We start from the raw sequence: 23,179 nt of genomic DNA on the forward strand, positions 1-23,179 counted from the left end.
TAGAAAGCTTGGCCTCCTTTAAGCCAGACAAGTGCCATCTCATGGGAAATGTTCGCTGTCCCCATCCCCTTCCTTCATCCTTGCTGCCTGACCCTGAAGTTCTTTCTGCCTAAAGGGGAATTTGAAGTCTGGAAGAGCAGTGCTCAGCAGGCCTTTCCCTCATGAGAGCACACCTCCCACATTCTAATTAAATTTCTCAGCACACCTGTGAGGTCACAAGTCCCTCTCTACCCCTGTCTGCCTTCCCTTTTTTTAGAGTCGTGAGCCAAAAGGGGCTTTTTGCTGCCTATTCCTTTTTCTGCTCGAGGCCACAGAGAAGGGGTCTGATTTTCAGGACTTTATGGCTTCTCATCCCGTGTTCAGACCCATATTTACCTTTTTCATAGGGGAGCTGGGAGGAGTAATTATTGCTCCTGGCAGATTTGACGATCAGCTTGTTCCGTGGCAATAGAGATGTCCAATGTGATGATTACCATTAATAATAAGTATTCTGAGCAGCAGAGCTTATAGGGGGAAATAGCCCTGCAAGTATTTCCCAGCTGCTAAGGCTCCCTCCACTGCTCATTTTGCTCTTAAAGGGGATGCCATGACAGGATGGGTCAGGTTTAGGAGCTGGACCACAGGCCTCCTGGAATGATCACAGGCCAAACCTGGCTAAAGATGGAGAGGAAGAACTGTGAGCCTAGAATCTAGTATTTCTCAAGATGCCTGATCTGCCCCCTACCTCCCTCATCCTGAGCCATTCTCCCCTAGTTCTCTATATCAAGACACGCTGGCCCTCTTTTACTTCCTCCAGTGCATGCGTTCTAACCCCAGAACTGTTACACATGCTAGTCCGTCTGCATAGAAGGCCTTCCTCCCAACCATGACACTGAGCAGAGCTGATGTCAGTACATCCTTTGGTCTGTTATGTGCTGCTGGGTGCTCTGGACTTCTCTTTTGCAGCACAGATACATACTCAGTTTCTGCCTTCCCAGCTATGCTGGGATTTGTACGAGCACCGGCCAGAGTTCATTCATGAGCCAGTTCATTTCACTCCATTCCCTATACTAAGTTTGATGAAGCAAGTAGGTGTTTATCCTATACATTACACTGAGCCAAACTTACATTAAGCAAGGAGAGGCAAGATATCCCGAGAGCAATAAGTGCAAAACTCCCCCTTATACCTCTAAGCAGGCCTGTGCTCCCAGAGCTAGAGCATCCTAGAGAAACCAGGAGCCTGCAGAAATATCCCCTTTTCATATCTTTCATTGCTTAAATTCCATTTTTGTGAATACAAGTGAGCGTGGTCATGTCTGTGCTCTCTCTGCCCCTTCGCCACATGAGGTGGGCTGGAGACCTGAGGTGGGTCAATGGTAATATCCATGCTTGGTCACGGTGATTTGTCCAAGGCAGGCACGTGATCCACCCAGGCCAATCACAGGGCTTCCCTGGGATTTTTCTACCTCACACTGTAGGAAAAAACTCTTTCCTCTCTGACAACCAGCTGAGAAAAATGGAAGCCTAAACAGTACCTATATCAGTATATACTTTTAAGTGTATGCTATGTTTCTTGAATTTCAAAAGACTCTACAAAAGTTGGAAGGCAAGCCCAGAGCTTGGGCAGTTGTGGCACCCAGCACGTGTAGGATGCTCACGAAGAGCAGAAGAGAATGAGGCAGATATGCAGTGAGTCAGAGAGGAATCCTGGCGGGACCCGAGACCCACATCTAGCCATTTCTGAGGCTGGTCCCACTGCTGCCCTTGACCTATCTGAGCAAATAAAGTTCTCTTTTTGTCATAAACTAGATTGAATTTGGGTTTCTTTTACCTAAACTGACTAACCGCCAGGAAATAAAAATAAAATTTCACGTATTATTTTTGTTCCCTTTGTTCCATAAAGGATTTAAAGCTAACATCCTTGCTTTGTCTTTCATTTGCTGACTTACGATGTATTACTTCACTCAAGGTCATCTCTCAATACGGTTTTGCGAGGTAAGTAAAGCAAGTATAATTCACCCATTTTACAGATAATATAACTGAGGCCCAAAGAAGTAAAGGAACATAGCTAGTAAATGGCAGTGCCTGGACTGGAATCTGGTATTTCTTGTTTTTCTCTGTTTTGCTAATAAATCATGGCTGTGAGCACTAAGAGATGGTTTGGCTGCTTGCGTTTGCATCAGTAATATTCCCTAGCCTCCTGCTGTGGGTAACTATGTCCCTTTAAGAAGCACGTCTTCATAGTATAATAACGGTTGCGAGAAATATTCCTGAGAAGTAACGAAAGTTAAAGACTATCACAAAGCCTTAGGGGTATGCTGGCTTGAAATAATATATTTAATTGCAAAGTGATACCAAGATCCTGACTTGTTTCTAAGGAGGTCAGGGTGCTCTGAGCTTAGTGGAAGGAAATATTGGGTGCATTTGGTGAGGAAGTCTCCACTGGTGTTGAGAAGAGGCAGGAAGTAAAAGGCAGGAGGCTGGAAAAGGTTCTGCTTTTATTAACTGAGTTAGAAAAGGAAGATGGGAAGTTGGAAACCACCGCTGTAAAGTCAGACAGACTTTATTTCTTTAAGCCTGTTTCTTCACTTGTAAAATAGGGATAATAACACCTTCTTTCAAAATACATGTATGTGGATCACGCATATAAAAGCACCCAACAGTGCTTGGCACATCGCAGTTGTTCAGTAAATGTCTCTCTTTCTTTCATAGGAGGAATGCTCACACTTTGTCCTCCATCACGGGAACCCAGTAGGAAACACCTGTGTGACCCAAGACGGAGTAGTACATGGCGCAGTGTGACTCTGCAACTGGACCTTTCACCGTGTGGCCCCAAGCCCCTTCCCCCCGCCATGAAGCCCTTCCCTCTTCCTCCTCCCGTGCTGCTCCAACCATCCAGACTGTCTGTCCTTCTTTGGCTAAATCTCATCCTTCCTGCTCTGCCCGTACCTCAGCGCATTCCCAAGCAGACTGTTTTCCTGGACAACTGATTTGCCTGTTAGGCTTGCCCTGAAAGAGATCCTAGCAGTGTCCTCTCTGCAGAGAGCATTATCTCTTCCAACAGAGAAAAGGGAAGGAAGCAGAAAAGGAAGGCAGGGGAAGGTCTGCAGGATGGAAAAAAAAGAATAGAGGAAATATAATAGACTTATTGTTTCAAGGGCTTTCCCTAAGAACTATATTAATAGCCATAGGAAAATAGTAGATTCCGTTAAACATCGTATTTACCAATTACTATACCCAAATTCTCTATTTTTGGAAACTTCTACATACACCCCTTTCTTCTATGGGCAAAATGCTGCATAGCCTTCAAGGCTTGGCTGAAATGCTTTTTGACTTACGTTTACTAATTCATGCATTTGACTAATATCACTTGAACTCTGATTACGTGCTAATAAACACTGTGCTGGGTGCTCGGAATATAGCAATGACCAAGACAGACATTGTCCCCATCCTGATGAAGCTTTGAGCCCTGCCTGGTTCCCCCTTAAAGACAGTGTGTGCCCCTCTCTCTGCTCCCATAACTGTTGGTACTACTGTTACCATAATTGCATTTATGTCTTCCTTCCTTTTTAAAAAGCCTATAAAATAGTGTGACCAGCTCATCTCAGTTTGCTTAGGCCTTTCCTGGCTCTAGCACTGAAAGTACTATGTCCCAAGAAACCTCTCAGGCCCCAGAAAATTGGGACAGTTGCTCACCCTATGATAAAGGCAATGCTATGACTATAACCAAAAATATTCTTGGAAGGAAACCGCTCAATCATTCAGTCTTCAAATATTTATTGAGCCGAATTCATATATTATTATAGCTGGTTGCCTCTATTTTGTGTTAGATCTCTCCCACTCTACTATGGGCCCCTGTGGGTTGGGGCCCACGTCTTTTCAATCTTGCATCGCTAGGCCCCAGCTCAGCATCTGGCACATAAAAGTAACTTCATTTTATGAAAACCACTGTATATTGAGAAACAGAGTATGTTTGTGCAAAGCAATTTTAAAATACGTGTTTCTACAATTTTTAAACAGAGATCTCTAACTAGTACCTAGCTTGGGATATTCAGCAAGTAATAAGATCTACGAACAAACCCTCCTCTCCTACTCTCCCTCTAACCCCTCCAGCAGATGAGGTGTCTCTCAGCAGCTATGGCAGCTTAAAAGCTGAAAATCTCCCATATGAAATTACCAGAGTCATCCACTCATAGCTGGCTTTAGACAATCGTAGTTTTAACTGTAAACTGACTTGAAATACAAATCTCTGTAGCTTCCACCCACTGGTTGTGGTCCTTTTAGCCAGAGACACAACAAACAGATATAAACGCCTCTAGCTGGCAGCAGTTTAAGCATTAGAAGTGCATTCTCATGCCCTTACTTCTCACCCCATCCCATCACCCGTATACACACCTGAGATTTTCTTAGGCATTCTAACAGTAACTGTGGCCAGACTGGCAAGATTTCAGAGTCCGGGTCACTGTCCTCTGAATTTGCCCCACTTTACCTCCCTCTTAAATTGCATCTGAACAGTTCTCTAATTGGTCTGACTAGTAGAATAGGACTACCATTCCCACCTGCCCCTAGCTTAGTAAACTTCTAATAATATGGCCTAAGATCTCAAATGCCTTTTTCTTTATGTGTTGTGGGCCATCTGTTTAGGTACCTGGCACATTTTAAGCACTCAGTAAGTGATCACTGGCTGGCTGGCTAGATGCATGCACAGATTCATTATATGGATGGAGCACAGTAAAGACTTTTGAAACCACAATCATAGGAAATAAGGGTTGAATTGTACTGGGTTGAATAGTGTTCTCTCAAAATTCATGTCTACCTGGAACCTCAGAATGTGACTTTATCTGGAAGTAGGGTCATTGCAGATACAATTAAGATGAGGTCATAGCAAAAAAAACCCCATAGATTTGGAAAACAAGCCCCTATGTCTTAAAAGAAGAGAAAACATGTACACAGAGGGAAGACAATGTGAAGACACACAGGGAGAAGATCACATGATGTAGGCAAAGATTATTGTGCTGAAGCTGCCAGCCAAGAAACACCAAAGACTGCTGGCAACTACCAGAATCTAGGAAGAGACAAAGGATGATTTTCCCTCAGAGCCCTCAGAAAGAGCATGACCCACCCGACACCTTGGTTTCAGACTTATAGCCTCCAGAACTGTGAGGGAATAAATTTCTGTTGTTCTAAACCATGTAGTTTATGATAATTGGTTACAGCAGCCACAGGAAATGAATACAGACATATTAAATGTCTTCCTCTCTTACATTCATCCCAAGAGCATGCTATGAGATAATTGGAAGAATATTCAACAAGGTTAGAAGACCTGGGTTCAAATCATGGTTTTACCACTCATCAGTTGTATGACCCTAAAAAGTAATCTCACTTCTTGGATCCTCAGTTTGATCACTAGCAAAATAGAGATACAAATATATAACACATAGGATTCGTTTAGGACCAAGAGTCATGAGGAATGGGAAAGTACTTCACAAATTATAGAAAATTTTCAGATATCAATTATTTGATTTTTTCTCTCTTTTTTCCTTAAGTAGATTTCCTATAGATTTGCCTATTTTACTCCCCCCCACCACCAAAGAACAAGCTCATGAACTTATTTATGAATTCTACTATCTTGTTGATTTTCTAGTTCACTTATTATCCTTACTTTTTTTTTGTACTGCTATTTTTTGGTTTTGTTGTGCTGCCCATTTTCTAAATTCTTAGGTTAGACATTTAGTTGCTTTCTTTTAATTTATTCTTATTTTTAAGTGAAAGCTTGAAGGCTACGGATTTACCTCTGACCATGGCTTTGGCTGCATTATTAAATATTTAGACTTAATGTTCTCATTTTCTTTTTTTCTAAGTTGTTTACAACTGTGTATTTTTAAAATTTTCTCTTCGAGTTATTACTACTTTTATCCTATAGACAGCAGCGTGTATTGGCTTTACAAATCCAGGAGCACTTGTTACTAACGTTATGCTGAAACAATTTTCTGTAAACAGCTTTCTTTCTGACATCTTTTAGACATATACTTCATGACTGAAAGAAATTTTTTTAAGTAGAGAGTTTTAATTTCCTCATCATGAAAACTTCAGCCACAAAATATTCACAGCTTTTTGGATTCAGACATTTGTCGCTGAATACATTTCTAGTACATTTCTAGAATGTTCTCATATCTACCTCTAAATCCACCAGGAGCTAAAGAAATCAACAACCCTGCTGAAAGGGGGAAGTGTTAGCAGCACTAGTCAATGGCCAAAGAGTTGACTTACGAATTATATTGCAGTCTAAACATTAGTCCTCCTTTAAGCTTAGCATAAGGCCCAATTTCTCCCTGAAATCTTCACAAACCACCTCAACACAGGGGGATCTCTCCTTTCTCAGATCACATACCTTGCCCACAAATCTAGAACTCAGCCCAAGCTCCCAAATGAGATGGTAAGCTCCTTCAGAGTAAAGCCGTGTCTTATACTTCTTTTCATTCCTCCTTATACTCTCTAGCATCAAGCTCCAATAAATACTTGTTTGATTACAATTCTTTGAGAACATTTTCTAAGAGAGAATGTAACTGAAATTTAGGGTCATAGATTTTAAAGCAGTCAAGTGGTAAAATCAAGGTTCATTTAAAAACCTTTAAAAAAAGGTTGTGGTGACTGTCTTGGATGCCTGCTTTGAAGAGAAGAAATCATGGCATCCCAAACATCAAGAAATTACATTTTTAGACATTGCGAAAACCCAAAATGGCATGTTGGTATTTGTCCAACTAGAGCAACCCGTGGATTTATGTTCTGTCAACTAAGGTGGTGATGGCAATGGAGTCCAAAATGATTCTAACAATAGTGTGTCACATATATAAAATACTTTACAATTCACAAAACTCTCCCATGTGTGAGCTCATTTTGATGCTTCAAGGCAAACCTGTGAGGGAGGCAAATTAGGAACTATTATCCCCTTTATGGAAAATAGGTGTTCGGGCTCAGAAAAAAAAAAAAAAAAAAAATTGGTTCATTTACCCAAGGTTGCAAAGCCAGTAGGTAGGTGGAATAGAATTAAGCCCAGATCTTCTGATTCCCCATTCTAAATTTTTTAGGCTACAGCTACTCTGTTGATTTGGGAACTCATGGAATAAATCTCTGCACTCAGTCATCAGTTTTAATGGCTAGATGTTTACTCACCAAATACCCTTTGGATATCCACATGCTTGGTGGTACCAGAGAAAGAAGACAAAGTCCCTACCTTCAAGGGGCTCACAGACAAGTAACCTGAGCATTATAATGTGCATGAAAAATTGTACTTGCTTCAAGGGCCGTGAGAGAATTAGAAATAATAATAAGTCACATTTATTGAGAACTTATGATGTACCAATTTCTCTCCTAAGCACTTTGCATCTGGGGTGAGTAACATTATGGAGTATACTGCCTGGTACATAGCAAGAATTTAAGTTGGCACCCATTATTATTATTACAGCTTTTAAAAATGAGATCAGGAATTGTTAACTGAAAAAAAAAAGGAAGAATATTTAAATCTTAAATTATCCAGAGCAACCCAGTAGACGGGAAATTAACTATCTGGGGGAAATCAGAACTCAGGGCAAGATGTTGAAGCTGGGCTTAAAGGAGGATTAAGGGCTTGCAGACAGGGAGGGGAGAACATTCCAGGCAGAGCAAGGGCACTTGCAAAGACCTGGGCACTGACCAGCAGGGAAGGAAGATGCGTGGAAAGGAGGTGCTGCCCTTTGGGCAGCCAGAGACAACATACAAAAGAGGAAAAAGGAAGTGACCTCCAGCTAGAAAGCAGCAGAAGGGTGCGGCTCTCCCTGACCCAGGCACTCAGGGGGAGGCACAGATTTTCCAAGGCTATTTGTTTGTAGGTTACATTTTTCCTGAACAGAATCCAAATGTCTTTGTTTTCGCAAAGAGCACCATAGTTTCCAAAGAAAAGAAAAAACAGACTTCTTGGTCCAAGGGCTTTCCCTGAGAAATATTCTAATGGCTATGGGCCAAGATAGGGTTCCACCAAGCTCTGCACTCGGAGAACAAGAGAGCAGCAGGCTAGAATCTTCTTCAGAACCTGCAAGAAAATGGAAATTCAAAGAACATTCCCTGGGAGATTTTTAAACACAAGTAATATGTCCTGTTGGATCTGCCCCAACAAAACCCTCCTACATGAGGTTCCCAGAATATTGCGTGCAGTGTGAAAATTCTGTGCCTGTCAGGCACAGTCACTTACACCCCACCCGACAGCCCTGCCTCCTCTTCCCTGTTTGGCATGGCCCTCTCTTCCTGCAAGCCCAGCCGAAATACTCCTCCTCTGTGAGCTTTGCCTGGCGAATCTCGGCCCCCAAACCAGAGTGGGAGGGTGGCTTTGACCTCAGTGCTCCTACAGAGCCATGGACCCACCTCTACAGACAGTCACCTCACCGCTTTGCAATCACGGAACATCTTTTCCCCAACCCACCCACCCCGACCCCACGCCATCTCTCTCTCTTAATCTTGTGAGCCAGTGATGAACCGAAGATGGTGGAAATGAGCCGTCCACTCTGGGTGCAGGTAATAAGAGGGGGGGGTCATTATCTGTAGCAGACTTTAAGAAGTAAATTTAATAAAAGTCAGTCTTTTTTTATTGTCACCATGTGCAGGCAATTCTGAACAATGTCAGAAATAAAATACTCTTCCTCTCTGGGGCAAATGGTACGTGGCAAGTGGCATACCCCTTGGTGTGCCACTCCTGTGAACACACTCCAATTCCTTCTGTCCAGGAAAAGGACATGCATCAGTGACAGAACGTAATGCTGGCCAGAGCTTTCAGTCAGTCAAGAGTTACTTACTAAGGCCCACTACGTGCCAGGTACCACACTAGCCATCTTATATGCATTATATCCCATCTCCCCAACAACCCTGAAATATGCGCATCTCTATTTGGTCATTTGTCATATGAAGAAACTGAGTCTCAACTTAGGGAAAGGATTTGTCCAGGATCCAACCACAAGGAAGTAGTGGAGAGAAATTCGAACCCAGATCTGTGCACCCAGTGTCCCTGTTCTTTCTCCTGTGCCTGGAACATCATGTCCACCCCATACCAAGGGCTAGAACTGCAAGCCACACATCCCCTTCTTAGAAGTTCACAGCCTAATGGAGAAAGAGACTCATGCAACTCACCGTGATTCAGCTTAGCATGTGACAAGTAGCTTCAGGAATAAACTAGACCAACCCCCAACTACAGCCACCGCATTGAGGATTTAAGTCTGAAGATCCACGTGGAGGAGGAGGGGTTGGCAAGAGAAGTAATCAGCACTGATTGATCTCATACCAGATGGTCTTCTGGATATACACACATGTTCTCCTGCTTGGGTCTTCCAACAAATAGCTCTGAGGTAGGTCTCATTGTCCTGAGTTCTCAGAAGTTCTCAGAGAGGGTAAGTGACTCACCCAGGGTCACATAGCAGCTAGTAGTCGGTAAAGTGGGGAACTGAGCAGAAGCCTCTCTGACTCGGAAGCTGGCGCTCCGGGCACAGCAGCAGCCTGATGAGCAGGGTGTGAGCACATCCACCCTGGAGGTCCTCTTAGGGACTAGGGAATATAATAATGACAAAGAGGACGAGGAAGAGGAAAATGATAATTCCTCATTTTTCTTTCAGCACTTTACAATTTATAACATGATTTCTCGTCCATTGTCTAATTGGATCCCTATGAATTTGGGAGGATGGGTATTACCTCCAGTTTGCAGATGAAAAAATGGAGGCTTTAGTAAAGTTATAAGATGTTCCTGAGATCATACTAGTTGGTTACAGAGAGCCTACCGTTACTTTATCTTACTTGCTCCACACATTATCACAGGTAATAGACAGGTACCTGACTCTTGAAACAACCCAGGAGGTAGGCTGGGCAAGTCTGATGCTCCTCGCTTTACTGTGGAAGAAATGGAATCTGGAGACGGTAAGGGACTTACCCAAGAGGTGGAACTGGGACTAGAAGGCAGGCGCTCCCTATCATACGACATGGAACAAATCACTCATTTACTCATTCAGCACCAAACTTAGCAGGCTTGCCAATCACTTGGGAGTGGGCGTGTCCCTAAGAAGCCCACCATCATGTTGGACATCCAGGTCCCTTCCCCTCCAATAGCTCTTAGATCTCCCACTACCGCCACCTCCGAACCTTGATATCAAAAGGCAACTCTCGCAGACCCTTGAGTCCGCTTAGCCAACAGGAGGCAAAGAGTGATCAAACAGTGGACCCCACTCCCGACATAACTGCATCTTAAATAAACCTTAGTTTATTTCCCTTTCCCCCGCCCTTTTTTAAAGTTTCCCTCCAGTTCTAAAGAAAGGTATAAAATTTCTCCTCTGCCAACTTATTTCAAGTTTCTTGACCAAGATCCTATAATTATAAGCAAGAAAACAAGCAAAGTAAAGGCTGAATGACTTACTAAGCAAGAATATCAATTATGCACAGGTCAGCCAGAATTCATTTGGTTCCTGAAAAACAGAAATTATCATTTTTGTTGTTTCAGAGACATTGTAGACACACGGTCGGGGAGCCTGAAAGACAAGGCAATGTGGTGGAAATGTCTGGGCCTGTGGATTATTAAGAGTTCTAGCAGATAAAACTGAGGCTCAGAGAGGTTAAGTAACGTGCTGAAGGTCACACAGCACTCCATGGAGTTGAGAATGAAGAATCTGAATCCATGTCCTTCTGCCTTCATATTGCTTCCCTGCCCTCTTGGTGTAAAGTGTGTATTTACTCAATGGCTGACTAAAAGCAAACCAAGGGGTTGCAAACTGTGCCTAGGGACGGGGGCCCCTGGCTCTCCCTTAACTGTCCTGGGTCCTATAATCATTATATTGATAGTATAATGAGTGCTACATGCATGAGGCAGCACTGAGGCAGAAGAATGTCCAGATCAACCTTTTTTTATTCTGCCTTATTGTACCAGATAATGTCATTGTTCTGACCAGATTCCAGTGGGATTCCTCTTTATTGTTTACTGGCAGGGCAGAGGGGACCACCTCTGGTGTGACTTCAATGGCCAGTGCTATTCTTGGGAGGACGGTCAAGTGCTGTAGCTCCCTAGCCTTGAGTGGGGGTAACTGAGGTGTAACACACACTCTGCAGTCCCCCAGCAGGTTCAAGCTGAAGCTACCCTCTGCAGGTGGCATCTCAGTGCTCTCCCCAAAATTACAGTGGAAGCAACTTGTACATTTCTGTTGAAACAACCCTGGGATGGATTTGGCGGATTCCTTTTTAAGGAATAAACAGTAAAATGCCATCTATTTTACACTCAGAAACTCACTTGACTTTGTTCTATTTTGGTCATTTAAACTGATTTTAAAGATCATATTGCCCTTATATTTTGCTCCACAAGCCTTCATTTTGTTGCTGACTAAAAGCTATAAAAATCTGACCAAGGTATGCAGCCCAATTTGCTGGCTGAGAGACCATGTTTCATTCATTCACTCATTCATTCACCCACAGCTGAGTTGAACTCAGAACAAACTGCATATTGATCTTCTCTCACTACCAAATTATCATCTAACACCAGCAGCTGCCACTGAAAACAACACGGGACCTACCCTAGCCCACCTCAGGGCCTTTGCACTTGCTGCTTCCTCTGCTTGGAATACACTTCCTCCAGATCTTCACCTGGCTCCCTCCATCACTGCATTCCAGCCTCTGCCAAATGCCAGTTCTTCAAAGAGCCTTCTTGGACCTCCCCATCTAAGACAGTCTGCCCATCCTCCATTCCATCTGCCTTTTGTGATCCTGTTATTTCTTCATACTATTTATTACCATCTGAACCGAGACATTTATTATTTACTTATTTATTGTCTTTCTCCCCCAGGAGAGTGGAAATTACATGAGGGGAGATAGTTTATCTACCTTGCTTGCTACTGTATCTGTGGTGCCCAAAATAGCCCCTGGGAGATAGCAGGCAATATTTTTTTGAATAAACAAAGAATGAATGAAAACAAATTCTCTTCCCCAGCGTCCTTTTTATAAAATAAAACCTTTCCGGGGAAAGATTACATAGGCAAAGGCCTGGAAACTGGGAGATCTATAGCTTCTATCCCATGAGAAAGTCTCTATGTTGCCTGTGGATCAAGGAACTCTCTACCTCAAAAACCTGCAGTGGCTCCCTATTGCTTCAAAAGAGGACAGTTGTCCATGAGAGCTTAGTGCTTGGGTGAAGACTGTTAAAATAATCTGATAGTGACATTCAGTGTGGGTGTGTACACATATATTTATCTCACACACATTTACTGAGTGCTTGCTATATTCCAGTCACTCTGCTGAAAAAATATAAAGTTGTGGTTCCATCCCAATCCACCATAATTTGGGCAGTGGTGGTGGTGGCAGCATGCACAGGGAGGTCATAAGTGACTGAGAGGGAGGGACTTGTCAATAACATGTAAGTATAACAAATGCCAGGAGTTCTACCCAGGCAGGCAGGAAAGAAGAATCAGTCCCTTCACTTGGATATAGATGGAAGCCCAGAATTCTTCCTAAGGGAGAGGCATTTCCCCTGAATCTTGATGCACAGGAGTTCACCGGGAAAATTGGAGCAGGGAGGGTGGGGGCAGGATGAGAGCATTCCAGGCAGAAGATATGGCTACGCAGAGGCCTGGAAGGATGACATATTCTGGAACTCCAGGTGATAAAGTCAGTTTGAAGCATGGACCCTGAGCTAAGGTGTGGTGAGAGACCAAACCGAGAGGCAAGTGGGGTTGTTAGACAAAAGACACCGCACTTGGAGCTAGCCAGTCAGACCTAAGTTCACGTGCTGACTGTGTCACTAGCAATTCACTCCTCTCTGGGCTCAACTTCCCAGGAAGGAAATGATCAGGAGGTGGGGGGGCACAGTCAGCAGCTCTCCACTGGGGTGGGTGGAGGAGAGGAGCTAGAACCCTGGAGAGGCGTACTGTGTTTAAAAACAAAATACTGAAAATGGGACTTCCCTAGCAGTCCAGTGGTTTAAGACTCTGCGCTTCTAATGCAGGGGGTGTGGGTTCGATCCCTGGTTGGGGAACTAAGATCCCACATGCCACAGAACGCAGTCAAAAAGGTAAATAAATAAATAATACTGAAAAGGCTGTCCCTATGCTTTGTTTTGAATCACGATATTTAAATTATTTTGAATTTGAAACTCATTCAAAAAGCGTGCGAGGCTTCTGCATTTATCTAGGGTGACCTGGATTTCACAAAGAGGCAGAGAAACCCTGGCTGAGGTGATCTTCAAGTCCCCTCTGATTCTCGTCTCCAGGTCTAAGATGACTGACAGCCAGGCGTACAGGAAAAAGCAGAGTGGTGCAGTGAATCAGCTGCTGAACTTGGAGTCAGACCCAAATTTCAACTCACACTATACCACTTACTCACTGGTGAGATAGGCAGTGAGATAGGCAAGTTAATGAACTTCTTGAAGTGTCCATTTCTTCCTCTATAACATGATATTTTCCTCACATGCTTGTTGTGCAGCTTATTTGAAATAATGGACTTAAAAGCAACTAGCACATAGTAGGTGCTCAATAAAAATCAGTTGCGTGGAAAGACTTCAATGCTGTCCCTGCATCCCGGTCTCTAATCATAATGGCTTCCCCTTGAGTGCCTACCATATACTGAACGCGCTCCACGAGCTATCCCACGTTCAAAGAGAAACTCACAATTTAATACTTTGTCCTCAATTGAGCTCATTGCATTGTCTAAAGGTGGTTTAACCCTCAGGATACAGCCACAATGGATGATAGGAATGTAGGGTATGCTGCCTGGAACCAGACCAGGCTTCAAATCTTTTAAAATTTAAAGCTGTTTTTTATTACTCTGGAAACCTACCCACTGCACGTTTTTATTTCCAACCGTTAAGCATTTTTCTTTCTTGCTTTCCACATTTAACTCAAGGCTTCAAATGCAAAAGCCAAGCTTGAAATGATCATACCATTTAAGCAATGAATGTAACGACAGCTTACACTTGCATCGCAGGAAGATCTACATTCTCTATTTAATAGCTTTAGCCATTTACAGCAAGAGTTATCACAAGCACCCCAAAGAGGGAGGGTTGGAGAGGGAGAATTCTGTACCTTTCATTAAAGATGTCATAGTCATAAGCTGTTGTGGAAATGATTAAGTGATAAATACAGTAAATTCATCTTCTGTTCTGGGAAACCCACAGCGAAGACAGTAATTCTCAGAGGCAGAAGCAATCATTATTATTAAAAGGTCTAAACCTTAAGTGTGTGCATTTTCAATCTGTTGAACTGGAAGATCACTAAGTACAGGGAAGGAGGAACTCGTATGTGGAGCACCTGCTAGATACAAAGTGCCCCATCACCTAAAACATTTAAGGTCCACCCTCCAAGTAAAGACTTGTAACTAGACCCAAAAAATACAGGAAGAGGGAAATTAGCAATGTTGAATACCTCCCGAGTACAAGGTGCACACAATGGGTATATAAAATATGATAAAGTTCATGCAATGCTTAAGCATATAGAAGGAAGGCCAGCAAACTCAGAAAGGAGATCCTGCCTTTTGTTGAGGAGGTGGCTGTGTGACGTTATTCCTGGCTGCATCCCCAGACCTAGCATAGTGCCTGGTACATCTGGTAGGGGTTAGGAACATGGAGTAGAAAGCCAGATTTTGTGGCTTTGTGCAAATCCTACTTAGTAGCTGTGTGACCTTAGATAATCATTTAACCTCTCTGTGTCTCGGTTTCCTACTTGTGAAACGGAAAACAGTAATACCTCTCTCACACTGTAATTGTAGGATTAAATGCACTAATAAGTGCAAAGTGCTTAAGACATCGCTGGCAAATAACGAGTTGCAAACATAACCACGTGTGGACTTGCCAGATGCTGGGGAGGCCCTCTGTCCTCACCCCCACCCTGTTATGGAAAGTGTAATGAAGCTCCATTTTCCAGGTGGGGGAACTAAAGAAAGTCCCTCTGCCCAGGTCATCCAGTTCTGAATTGGCCTGAGATTCCCACCGGGGCCCGCCTAACAATAATAGTAAAACCGCATTTAATTAGTTTCTTAAACGTTCTAGGCCTTTACAGATAACGCACACATTTACTTCTCACAGCAATTATATGAGGTAAGAGTCGCTAACTCCCATTCTACAGATGCAGAAACTGAGAGAGAGAGAGAGCTTAAGTAATTTTCTCAAGACTTTAGAGTTAGCAAATTATCAGGGGCGGATTTAAGGCCAAGCCTAAGAACCTGACTGTCCCCACGCGCAAGGAGAGGGCCGCCGGTCCCAGAGGCCTGAGGTTGGGCGGACTGGCCAGAGACCCCGGTGCATCTTTCAGCCCCTGCCGAGAGCGGGGGTTTGGGGCTGGGGCTCTCGGGTCCCGCGGGCCTGGGGCGAGGGCGTGGCCTGCGGCGCCCGCGGCCTGCGCAGGGCTGGACCGCAGAGAGCTGCCGGGGCAGGGCGCCTCCCGCGTTCTCGTACCGCGGGAATCCCAGCGGCGGCCCCGCCTGCGTGGGCGCCTGGGCTCTCGACCCGCCGCCCTCCCGGGCCCGTCGCCCGCGCGTCCCTTTCGCTTTTAGTCCCAGCCGTGCTGATTGCCTGCGATGACTCAGAATCGGCCGCACTTGGTTAACACAGAGACAAAGATCGGCAGTGGCTGTCCGAGGATACCTATTTACAAACAGGACCCGCGCCCCCAACAGAAAGCACCCCAGGCCGAGAGCCCAAAAGTCTCGGTTCTCTTCCCCCGCTCTGCCTCTCTCTCAGTGGGACTGGTTTCAGGTCTCAGTTTGCCCATCTGTGTAACTGACGTTCAACAATGTTTCTGGACAATAGAACAAAAGGTGTGCGTTGTGGAAACAGCCTGAAATTTCTTTGAAGTCTCCTATTTTCAGCTACCATAATTCTAAAAATTATATTCTTCTCCATCGTTATCTGTTTTAACAAATCTATATAATTTTTAATTTTAAAAAGAGTAAAATTGTCACCCAGGAAAAATTGTCTGTTATTTACCTTGTGGTTCGAATCCTCCTGTTTGAGACACAGGAGGAATCTCTGGAAGGCCCTTTCAACTCCCTTTGATCTGTTAATTTGATTCGTTGTGGCTATTTTTTTTTTTCTTCCCACCTTTACATTCTCAGTGGTGACCAGTGAGGTGGGGAAAAGACTAGGTTTTGCATCCAGAATTCGGTTAGAATTTCTTGATCTGCCTTTTTTTTTTTTTTTTGCCTATGGGACCTCGGTCAAGTCACTTACACTTGCTGAGCCTCAGTCTCCCGTCTATAAAATGGGGAGAATACTCGCAGCGTCGCTGGGAGGATTCGGGATGATGTTTGTCAAGGGCCTGACACGTGCTGGGTGACCCATGGAAGAGGGTGCTAGCGGGTGGGGACTCTCACGGTCTAAGCCTGGATTTCTTCGCTCTGCTCCTTCTAGGGGCCCCGGAGCACCGCCCCTACGCTCAGGGCTGGGCGTGGCTGGCTTCCAGTCTCCCCGAGGCCCACCTGCCGTGGTTGCACGGGTTCCCTCCCGTCTCCCCCATCAGCCGGCTCCCGACCGCAACCTGCAGGCGGAAGGCCAGGCTTTATTTACACAAAAGCAGCCGGTGGAAGCTGGACTTGTATGGAAGAAAGAACGCTGGCGGACCGGGAACGTCGCGGGGGGAGGCACTAAGAAGGGTTCGCCTGATAGGAATCTGTGAATAAATAAATAACGTGAATCAAAGAATGCACTGAAATGCCTTCCTAAGATCACAGAAACACGACCCAAAGGCGGCCTTCGGAATCCTCCCACACACCCCATCCTATCTGATAGTTTGGCAAAGAGGTTCAAATATTTCTCGAGTTATTATCAAGCCAGGGCACCTGCCACCCAGACCCCACCGTCCTATGGTCGCCTGTGGGGCGCGACTTCCGGGCTGGGAGTGAGATCTGGGTCTGAAACGAAGAAGGGAAAGGGAACCCCGCTTTCTGGGCACCTACTCATGTGCCAGGCAATGTTCCTATGTGATTTCATTGACTCCTCACACTACGCTTGAGGGAGGGAATCCCCATTTTTCATCTGGCTAAATCTGGCTCAGGTAGGCAGGGGTAGTCAGTTGCCCCAGAACACAAAAGCCGGTAGATGGGACAGCTGGATTCAAATACAACTCTGTCGCTGGTTCTTTCCATCCCACCGTGCTGCCCGGGAAGGCGCAGGGGTAAAGCGCAAAATGTGCGGTTACAACGTCAGGACAGTGGCGTGACGACCCAGCAGTTGTTTCTGGGCGCCGCCTCTTCCCTCATTTTCCTTCCCCTACCTGCAGGATGTCCAAAGCCTCTTCCAGTTCTACCTATCAGCTGATTCGCTGCTGCCGCGCCCGCTCGCCTGATTTAGCAGCCAGAAGTCGCACACCCGGTGACCGCTGACCTAGAGCCTCTAGTCTTATTGCCAAAGCCAACGTCGCCCTGGAGGACACACAGGTGCGCCCAGGGCGCGCATTTCTCCGGCCTCCGCCCTAGTCACGGGGCTGCATCCGGTCCGGGAGCAATGGAAACTGGCCCAGCCGCCCCTTTCCCGGCAGGGCCCCTCCCGTGCCCACCCGGCGGAGGCCCAGAACAGGTTTCTTCACTTTGCCTGGCCCAGCTCCTGACGTGGTGGGTCGGGGCTGGCGGCGAGGAAGGGAAGCCGGTTGCTCAATGTGCCTGAGGACTGTTCTCGTTCTCAGGCGACTTGTGGACGAGCCATCAGTCAGGTGAACCCAGATCAAGACACCGGGCACGTACAGTGTCTTGCACACAGAGGTCTACCCAACAAACCCTTAGGGTGCCTCGTGCGACATGCAGGCCCCTTGTTCTGCTCACGGCCGGCCAGCATCAGGTCCCAAGGAGAAGGTGAGCAGAATGGGATGAGTCCCCCAGCCCTCTGGGTCCATCCAGCAGTGGGGGGTTGTGGGAGTCCAGTGTCAGCCTTGGCCTGGGGGTGGCACATTGATCTGTCACTGGCCCTCCATCAGTATGCGCCCAATGACCCTAGGGGACTTTCCCAGAAGCCCCAGCTCCTTTGCTTTAGACCTCTTGGTCAAGAGGAAAGCTTGGACAGAAAATCCAGGCAAAGGACAGAATTTATTCACACATATTTATCAAGTGTCAGGCACTCTGCTAGGCCCTAGGGAGACCACCATGACCCAGACACAGAGCCTGCCCTCACCAGTCCCAGCCTAATGAGTCAGACAGGCAACAGGTCATTTTAATGCCCGGAAAGGAACCATTTCCTGGAGTACATCTGGGAGAAGACCCTGAGTTGGTTAGAGGTGGGGTCAGGAAGCATTAGGAAAAACTTTCTCAGGCTTCGAACGTTGCCCTTGTCCTTCTTTCCTCCATCTTTCCGCACACATTTCTGGAGTACCTGCATCATGCTGAGAGCTCAAGGAGCAGTTGGTGGTTCTCCAGGGACAGCAGTTTACGGTATCATGGTGTAGTGTTCAAAACATCAGGGCTCTGGCTACAGCCACTTACTCTGTGCCCCTGAATGATTTGCATAATTTCTCTGAACTCTGCCTTCTTTATCTGTAAAATAGGGATAAGGATAATACCAGCGTCATAGAACAAGGCTGGCCCACAGTAGGTATTAGTGAAATCTATCGTGTTACTTTGTTGTTTGTGGTTCACATACTTCTTCCAGTCCGCACGACAACCGCCCCCACCCCCACCCCCAGTGTGGCAGCACAAGTAACTTCATACCCATTTTACAGATGAGGAAGCTGATTTGGACAAATTAACAGGTTGGCTCATGCCTGGTAAGTTTTCAAGACCAGGACTGTGAGGAGGAGAGGCCTCCTGAAATAGGGGAGATATTCTGACCTTCACCTGCCCTCCCTGAAACCCCAGATGACTGGTTAAGACTGAACTGTCTGGGGAACTTCCTTTGACCTAGATCCTGTCAGCTCTGCCTGAACACCAGCCAGAAAATGCAGGCAGCCACACCCTCAGCGCTCTTGCCCCAACCCGCACTGCATGCTGGGGATTGTGCTTTCAGGGACTATTTTTTTAAAAGGGGGGAATATATGATAATTGGACACCTATTGTGTGCCAGACCTTACACCAGGGCATGCTCATGAGGGTTATTTCATCTTCTGTGAGCCATCTTATGTGGTTACGGAAAAGAAGAGGAAAGAATCAATTTATCCCAATAATAATTATGTGTCCATAATAAAACTTGACACATGCACATTCAGCCTGAGTGTTCTTTCTAAAGTGCAAATGTGATGATGTTACTCCAACTCTCTTGCTTAAAATCTCTCAGTGGTCTCCCACCGCCTTTACAGAGTCCACACTGAGGAAAGGCAGACTCAGCTAGCCACATTATCACATCTGCTGTGCCCTTGCCTTTGTATATGCAGTTTCTTCTTCCTGGAATGCCCTTCCCAACTCGTCACTTCCTTTCCTACTTTTATGTGGTTAAATACTATTCATCCTTCAGCTCTCAGCTTTAGATGTCACCTCCTCCAGGAAGCCTTCCTTGTCCACTCAGACAGGGCTAAGCCTGACCACACTATTGTAAGTATCTGTAAGTATCTGTTTAACAGGCTGTCCCACTAGATGGTGAGCTCCTTAGGGTCAGGGACTGTGTCCTATTCCTCAGCACCTAGCATGGTGTGGCTCATAACAGGCATTCAATAAATATTTAATGGATGGATGAGAAAAGGTTGAGCATGAAGATTATCTCCATTTAACAGAGGAGAAAACCAAGTCTCAAAGAGGGCAAAAATACCTATCAGGTCAGACATCTGGCTAGTGGGTGAGTTATGCTAGAGCTAAATCCCTCCAAATCCCATCTTGTTTCACTATCTTACTTATACTGAAGATAATACAACCTCCTTCTAAGTTGTCTCATTGAAGTTGTTTCTAGCACTGTCTTTTCCATATTGCACAGAAGGAGATCCTGGGTCCTGATAATGGAATGTATATGAATACCAACCACCAAGTCTATAGTTAGTCACAGCTACTGATTTTAGGTGCCTGAGACAGATTACATCTCATAACATCTTAGAGAAGCCAACCAACATTGTGATGTCTACTTAGCAGATGAGGAAGCTGGTTCAGAGAGGTTAAGTGATTTTCCCAATGTTCCACAGCCTTCAAACCCAAGTCAGTCTCCAACTCCTAAGCCCAGGTTCTTTCCACTTCCCCAGACAGCCTCCTGACCACGGCTCTAGAGCCAGCTCTCATGTGGCCTTCGGCACCAACTGGGCCTGACTTCTCTCTCAACAGGATACAGAGGAGACTCTATAACTTCGAGGGATCCTCTGGGCTTGACCCAAATGTCATCCTAACACTGGCATTTTTCTCTGGCCACTCTTCTCTTCTCCCTTGGATTCCAGCATCTGCACTGGTTCCAACTCTGGGGAAAAGCCAGGGCATGGGAAGCTGTCATTGTTCCTTGTTCCCAGTAAATGGCTCCCTTGGGAACTGGGCAGGTAGGGACAGATCCTCCCGTTCTCAGGTGTCTCGACAAAAAAAACTATTTAGTAATTATACACACCCTTGGCTGGAGCACCCACAACTTTTCCTGACTCCTAGGAATTGCTCCTCAACTCTAGGGTCACCCCAAGAGCTTCCCTAAGGTGCTTGCATTGATTTATTTGTTCAATGAATATTTGCCCATCTATTGCTACTGTTACATTGCTCTTTCAGCTAACAGTGTTCCCCTTGGAGCCCCAGCACTTCTTCAACTATCTGAGATGAGGAAGCTCCCCCAAACTATCTCATACTAGACAAGAAGCTGCATGACGGGCCGGGCTGCAACTGTTCTGTCACTCTATACCCATCACCTAGCACTGTGCCTGACACACGGTTGTCCTTTAATAAATGTTTGTTGAACAACTGAATAGCTGAATATTAAAAGCTCCATTTGTCTCTTAAAAGTTAATCCTCCACTTAGAGATAGGAATCATGGCATGTTAGATCAATAGAGACCACAGAGGAAGTAAAACTTACTCTAAACCCCTCATTCTTCAGAAAAGGAGACCCAGAGAAAGGAGATACAGAGTCCAGGGCAGACCTAAAGGACAACTCAGGCCTCCTGACTCTTGCCTCAGCGTCTTCTCTGTACTGAGACCCTATTCCCAAACCATAAACATATTCTTCTCTAATTCTCACAGCAGCCACCTGGAGCAGACAGCAGGGAAGGGCAAATGGCAGAGGAGAAAAGTGGGGCTCAGAGAGGTGAGTGGAGTATCCCCAAGGTCACACAGCCAGAATCCTGGGCTTTCCCCATCACAGCCCGTGCTCAGAGCTCATTCTCCCCCATTCCTTCTACCCACTGCTCACTGCTTTTATGAGCTTTGAAAGAGCTTTGAAAAGACAGCCTCTAGGGTTTCAAGAACTTTCATCTTTATTATTCATCTTGCTTCTGGAAGCTTTGGTCAATCTGTGTGCCCAGTGCAAAAAATTAAGACCATTCAGGTTTTCAAAATTGTCATCTACTCTTAAAGGGGGCTGGTGGCCCAAATGCTTGTCTCAGAAGTCAAATGTTCGCAAGTGACACTGAGGACATCTTCTACTTTCTATGGGGGGCATGGTGAGTGGGGACCAGGGGACTTTGGGAGACTATTAGAGCCCATAGTCACAAATCTGAGGTCCCTTTGGACCCCTGAGCACACCAACTCTCTCTGACCACAGGCTCGTCCAGGCCACAGGTCCTGCCTTCCCAGTCATGGCTGATGCTACCTCAGCAACCACATAACTATGGTGATGGTGGGGAAGGTCTTGAAAGGAGGCCAGTGCCTTAGGAAAAAAAAAAAAAAGAAGCGTCAAATGAGCAAGGATGGCCATTGTTATACCCTCTAGACATCACACTCAAGTGACCTGGCGTGAAGATTCTTATCTCTGGGACAAAACAGCCCAGTTACTCAGGAATGAAAAGATAAAGCCCTTCTTTCTCTAAAAGAACAGGAGCAGAGTGAGTATGCCAGCATACTGGTTCATGAATTCGAGATCATTTAAAACTTTATTGAAAAATAAAATGTCCCACCAATAACTTTAAAACACCAGTGTAGCCTGTTGTTTGGACAGCACTAGACAGGAGCCCCTGTTCTACTCCACCCCAGTTGAGTGATCTTGGACAAATGGCCGCAGCTTCCTGAATCTGTCTCCTGGGCTGCACAGGGGCACTAATGGTGGCCCCTTGGCAGGGTTTGTGGGAGTTAAGTGATATCACAGATGTAAAGTGCCCAGCACCATGTCTGGCACATAATGGGTGCTAAACAAATATTAGTTCCTTCTTTAAAAAAAAGAATGGGAAATGAATTGTGCTTTGGAAATAGAACAGTCATGGAAAAACCCAGGGGCCCTCCAACAAAGTGAAGTTCTACTGGGGCTACCCAGAGCCACTTCCCATTGGTTTGTTTAAGGACCAGCCCTCACTGTGTGTCTGGCCTCCCATGCAGTGGGCTTTTGTGCTTCCTTTTCTCTTCTCCTTGAGCCAGGCTTTGCCAGCAAAATAATGCAGTTAGACACTCAAAACACAATTGTTACGACTCACCCAGCAGGCACGTTGACATGCCTGTTGACACGTGCACACAAATACTAAAAATGCACGCAATGCGATGCAGCCCGATAAAACGTGTGGCGCCCTTCCACGTACATTCAGTGAAACGGTAGAGCAGACTGGAAAGAGCAGGAACTTTGGAGCTGGATGAATGGGGGTTCAAAGCTGTTTCCTTCTTTTAATAGTGGTATGATCCGGAGCACGTCCCTGGGGATCTCAGTCCCCCTCATCCGAAACATGGTAATTAGAATACTCAGCTTTTGGTCTTATTGCAAGGATCATATAAGACAATGTATATAAAAGAATGGTCTGATATGCAATAGATGCTTAAAGGTATCTGTTGCAGAAATGCCAAGAATCTGAAAAGGGAAGAGAGAGGGAGAGTCTAGTGCCCACCTTCTTTATGGTCTTTTACCTAATGGTCTCTTCTGTTTCTCAACTCCTTAGGGGCTTTTTGCCTCTTAACAGCAAGACCTTGACCTTAGCTGACTCTGCTCTCTTACGGACCTGTTTCCATTTTGCCTCAACAAATAACTTCTCTGAGTGTGAATACTATGTTTCCCTTCTGTGTCTCCCCACCTCCCACCCACGATCCCAAATGCCCTGTGCAGAGCTTGGGACAGTACATCCTCAGCAAAGGCTGGGAAAGGAGCATCGGATTTACCTTCACCCTCAAACCTCTTTCCATGGCCCAAACTCCCTACCCTCTTCCCTCTG

Source organism: Tursiops truncatus, chromosome 1 (assembly GCF_011762595.2).
Source record: "Tursiops truncatus isolate mTurTru1 chromosome 1, mTurTru1.mat.Y, whole genome shotgun sequence".
Classification (NCBI taxonomy): Eukaryota; Metazoa; Chordata; class Mammalia; order Artiodactyla; family Delphinidae; genus Tursiops; species Tursiops truncatus.